Here is a 5,740-nt window from a genome sequence, read left to right on the forward strand (position 1 = left end):
TTGAGAGAGCAGAAGTATTCAAGACATCTTTTTGGAACCAGCAGCTTATCACTTCCAGCATGTTCCATCAGCTGCTTGGCACGGAACAGGGAGTCAGGATGTCGTCCTTGTAGTCAGCGTCTACTGACAGCCAAGGGAAGCTGGGTCCACACGGGAGGGAGAGAGAGAGAGAGAGAGAGAGAGAGAGAGAGAGGACACAAGCACTGCCGTCTCCCGGATCTCTTCCCAAACGTTCCCGGTGACAGAGAGTGGACCTAACCAAGACTGGGAACCAAAACTTCAGTCTAGTTCTCCAGCTCTGCAGGCGGAAACCCAACTGCTCCACCATCCGCTGTCCCCTAACGTCTGCGTTAGCGCTGATCGGGTCTTCAGTGCCTTTCTGGGCCAGCACTGAGGCCCAATGGGCTACACTGCTGCTGCTGCAACGCCAGCATCCCATATCAGAACACTCGTTGGATTCCTGGGTGCTCTGCTTCCCACCCAGCTCCCTGTTCATGTCCTGCAGAAAGCCGGGCAGCTGAGGATGACTCAGATGCCTGACCCCTGCAGGCCACCTGGGAGACCTGGACGGAGCTGCTGGGTTCCACCTGACCTAGTCTGGCCATTGTGGCCATTTGAGCAGTGAAACCCAGATGGACAGTCCCTCTCTTCATCACTGTCACTGTCCTTTCCAAATAAACAACTAATATTTTTAAAAATTAAAAGGAGTGGTCAGCGTTGAGGGAAGGCCAGGCTTTGCAGGTGGGCAGGCCTGGACCAGATCCTGAAGCTTGCTTGGACAGGGCAGTTCACCGCCATAGCCTCAGTTTGCTCCACCGTGTCCTGGGACACTGAGGCTGCTCCCCTAGAACTGCTGTAAGGATTCAGGGAAATGGACCTACTGGGGACCTGGCACAGGCCCTGAGGACCAGGAGCTCAGGATGGGGGTTGACAGTTACAAAGAGCTGGCCTAGATCAAAACCAGGAGCCAGGAGCTTCGTCTGGGCCTCCCCATCTGGTGCAGGGTCCTAGCACCTGGGCCAGCTGCTTTCCCAGGCATTGGTAGGAAGCTGGGTCAGCGATGAAGCAGCTAGCACTTGCACCGGCACCCCGTAGGATGTCGGTGCTGCAGGTGGCAGCTTGGCTAGGTACGCCTCAGCACCAGCCCTTGGTTAATTGAGAACTTGAGAATGCTGGTAGCAAGGCCCAGGTTTTAGCTTCAGCGGTATTGTCGAGTTGCCTCTGAAATAGTTCAATTGATGCTTTTTAACAGTTGATGAGGACTTTATTTTATGTCATCTACAGCCTCAAATGTTAACGCTTTTTCTTTTTTTTACCATTTTTGCTTATTTGAAGTATTGAAAAGACTACATAGTCTGGGATAGTGACTGTTGAGTTTCTTGTGTATTTTTCACAGCATTCTGCATAGGATGTATACACATTCGCTTTTAACGTAATTGGCTACACACTATACCAAGTGTCCTTTTCCTCCATTAATAATAACATTCTAGCAAAGTCTGCAGCACACATCCATCTTTACAGCACGGAGGTGTCCCAGCGCTGGATGTGCTCTGTATGTTTAAGTGGCCTGGGTTACCGCTGTGCCCGGTGACCTTGCTCAGCTGTGTGCACATGTGGGTCCAGTCGGTTCCTACAAATGAAATGTCTGCTGGAAACAAATGTGCATTTTTCTATTTCAAATAAGATTTATTTGAAATGCAGAGCTGGAAAGAGAGAGCGGGATTTTCATTGGATATTTCACTCTTTCATGAGCACAAGGGCTAAGGTTAGACTCAAGTCAGGAGCCTAGAACTTTATCAGAGTCTGTCCATGGCCGTGGCAGGGGTGCAGGTACTTGGCTCATTGTCTGCTGCTCTCCCAGGTACAGTAGCAGGGAGCTGGATTGGAAGCAGAGCAGCCGGGACTCGCACCACTGCCCACATGCGTGGGTGGCACTGCAGGCAGCGGCGTGCTCCGCTGATGCTCCGAGCAGCACCGTGCAAACAGAGCTGCTTGCAGCTCCAGTGTGCGCACTCATGGCGTCAGCTCAGACTGTCCGAGGCGCTGCTCGTCGGGGGGTGGAAGATGATACCGTGGTTAATTTTAACATCCACCTGTCAGATTGGGGCTGACAACTGACGGTCTCTTAGGAGTCTTCGGGGCCTATGTTTTTCCCTATGACCTTTCTCTTGACGTTGATTGCTCGTTTTTCTGTAGCGTTTTTGGTAGCTGTGAGATTTTTATTTATGTCGGGCAAGCTGGCCTTGGCCGTGTTCTCTCGATTCTAGTGCTTCCCTGAGGGTTTTTGGTCATGAATAGGCTTTGCTTCTGCTTTTGCATAGAGTGCGTCAACGGCGTGCGTTCGTTTCTGACATGTTGGGCCTCAGGAGGGAATGAGAAGGGATTTCTCACTTCTTCAGGCACCTGACACACCTGCTACCTATTTTGGAGCCAGCTGGAGTCCAGTTTCTTTTCTGTCCAACTGGCAGTCTATCAATGATCAAACCTGCCCTCTTGTCCCCTGCCCGGGACAGCTGCTCAGCAGACCACACGCAGCACAGCAAGAGTTCCCCACGAGGGGCTGCGTGGTGAGCTGCGTGGCCTCAGACCCGAATCCTGATTGTTTAAAAGACCAGCTTGTTATTCCACTGCTCCTTCTTTGAGACGCACAGGAACCAAGAGCGCCAGTGGATATTTGCAAGCTCAGCTTGCATCAGACCCGATTTACACTTAAGATTAGCGGCTAGCATGGTTGCATAGCAAATTTATTCATCCAAGGGGGAGGGTTCCTACAGATTTAGGTAAAATGCCTGGACTTTTAAAAATATTTTTGCACCAGCCATACTTAATTCAGGTTCTCCATGAGCTTTCTGGAGTCCTCTCGTAGAGGCCATTCTACTCAGTAGAACACGATTGCGGAGCAGGCGTGGGCTGCGAGTCTGTAACGGGGGAGAGCAGACCTTCCACGGTCATAAGCTGCTCAATGAGGGTGTGTTTCAACAAGTCTCGCTGCGGTTGGAAGTCATGGCTGTGTGGTCGACAGAGATATGGGAGTGGTCAGCCTAGTCTGTGGGAAGGCTCAGGACTGGATCCCCCTGTATTTGCTGTCTGAGATCTCAACACATTCTGTCCTTCACAAGCACAGAGCCACAAGGAGGCAGCCCACCTTGTGGGCTTCGGGAAGAAACAAGCAGTGGGACCTCCCAAATCGGAAGGTGAAAGACCCCTGCCTGCTTCCCACCGCCTCCCCTTGCCACTGGCAGGGAGGTTCTCAACTCTGTGCCAGCCCAGCATGGCTGTGTGGTCAGCTGCGGCCTCAGGCCCGGCCTGGCCCGGCGGTGTGGTCAGCTGCGGCCTCAGGCCCAGCCTGGCCCGGCGGTGTGGTCAGCTGTGGCCTCAGGCCCGGCCTGGCCTGGCAGCGGCTGCAGAGTCTCCACGTGGCAGGGAGAAGGGACAGCCAGATGGCCGTGGGGATACACCCCCACAGCTCCCACCCACTACCACAGCCACTGCCAGGGAGAGCCGGGAGAACACTGTCTCAGTGTGACAGGAATGGGGCTTTCCTGATGTGGGGGGCACAGAAGCAGGTGACAGAGCGAGCTTGTGGGAGAACAGTGGCCTCCCGCCTGGCCACACTACTGTATCTATCAGCCTATCACTGTCCTCCCATCTCACAGGCCGTTGGCAAAGCGCCTGGCCCATTGATGGCAGCCATTCCAGTTTCCAGCATTGCTGTACTTGATTTATGCAAGCATATGCATCCTGGTCCTTAGAAGGGGTTGGAGGTGGGTGTGTGTGCCCAGCCTGACAGCTTACTCTTTTCTCTTTCTGCTCTAGAAGGGAAGTGGGGCCACCCAGTGTCCTGAGCCAGAGGCTGCCAAGAATTCTACACACAGGAGGTTCCTCTTTGGGGTGCCTGGCTCCTGCCCCCGGGAAGCTTCGTTTGCAGGGGACGTCTCCCGTAGCAGGCTGCAGGGCAGAGCAGAGACGTTTTGATCTCTAACAGCTGCATGCCAAGTCCTGGCAGAGGAGCAAAGACGCACGGGAGGGCAAGGCCAAGGCTGCCCTTCCTGAACACGCAGGCCTCTAGATTCGCTTTTTAAAATGTTGAAGATGATCGTCCTATTCTTGGAATCTGAGAAACAGAAGAAAACCACAGGGTGCCCAAGTAGGAAAGAAAGTCTTCTAGAAGCCCGGGTTGGGCTTAGAAGCAGCAGCTTTGAAAGGCTTGCCTGCTGTCAGAAGCAGCAGGGTTGGCTTCTGGTCCCATATCACCCCCTCAAATCTGAGGATCCCAGCCCAGCGCCAGGGTTCAGTCAGGTGCCGCGTCCAGCTGGCTTGTGCCTCGAGCTACCCTGGCCGTGACGTATGCGTGGTCCCCTGCTTGGAGCTTTAGCTTTCTGTTCCAGCCTGGTTTGGGCAAGCTTTCTCTTCTTTCTTCCAGCTGTTGACATCTTTCAGATTCTTAAACTTTAGGTGCAAATAGTTCACAACAGCTTGAACCTTCCCTCCTTTCAATTTACCGTCAGCAGCCGGAGCTGGAGTCCCGGTGTGGGGAGCTGGGACGCAGCAGGTGAGAGGGCTCTGGTAGCCCCTCTGACCCCACTGTGGGTAATGGTCTTGAGTTTCAAGAAGACTCAAGTGTCTGCAGCGTTCCTTGGGCTGCTGGATCTGAATCCTGCAGGCCTTCATGGGGGAGGGCGGGGAGGGCGGGGAGGCTGATCCTACCTCCAACCTGTGCTTGAATCCAAACAGTTCGTTGTCTCACTTCCACTGTCCTCCCAGCCCCCAGCAGTGCCGAATGTTTGAAAAAGGGGATTCTGTGGCCTGAACAGATGGCCAGCAGGGTAGATGAGATATGGTCGTGGAATGGGAACGATATTGGTTCAAATCTCAGTTCCCACCCACCAGAGGGGAACGGGGACCCCAGGCAAGAGGGATAATGCAAGTGGAGACATTGCTCAGTGGACTTGGTGAATCAGGCTGCTGTAAGGAACATGAAGCCGGTGAGTGGAAGGGGACTGCTGTGTCCCCGGGCTGCTGTGGGGTTAGTGCCTGTGCAAAGCTCTTTGTCCAGCATTTCAGGATTGATGGATTGATTTTCTACTTACTGCTTTGTTGGGAAGGCAGAGTGACGGAAGTGGACCTTCATCCACTGGCTCATGGCTGGCCCCAGCTGACAGGACCAGGAGTCTGACCCTAGTCTCCCAGGTGGACCATCTTCCACTGCATTTGCAGGTGCCTCGGCAGGGAGCTGGATCGGGAGTGGAGCAGATGCATGGTGTCAGGGATGCAGGGAGTGGAGCAGATGCAGGGTGTCAGGGATGCAGGGGTGGCTCGGCCAGCCCCTGACTCCGCCAGATGCAGTGTGGCCGTCCTCCGCAGGCATTTGCTTTCCCTGGGGTCTTCCTGCTCCATGCACTCGCCTCGCAGCTGGACAGGAAGTATGCGTGCGCCATGTCTGTCTCATCCTGAGCTGCTGGACTCTTGTGGGCCCGCAGCAGCCAGCCCAGCACCTGCCCCATGGCGAGGCCCAGCAGGTGCTTGAGGTAGAATCAGGGTGATCACAGATGATGCTGGGCGCTTTGTCCTGCAGTCCCTGGAACTGTGTCACCCGATGTCCCCATTTCTGTGGGCTCTTTAAAGATAGAATGCTGTGCTGACTTCTATGCCTTTGTGATTAAAAAAAAAAAAAAAGCTTCTGGGATTTGATATTTTTATCTACCTACATAAAAATGTAAAGAAAGGGAAGAGACAAAGG

The sequence above is a fragment of the Ochotona curzoniae genome, unplaced genomic scaffold, assembly GCF_017591425.1.
Source record: "Ochotona curzoniae isolate NIBS_2020 unplaced genomic scaffold, NIBS_Ocur_1.0 contig_1, whole genome shotgun sequence".
Taxonomy (NCBI): domain Eukaryota; kingdom Metazoa; phylum Chordata; class Mammalia; order Lagomorpha; family Ochotonidae; genus Ochotona; species Ochotona curzoniae.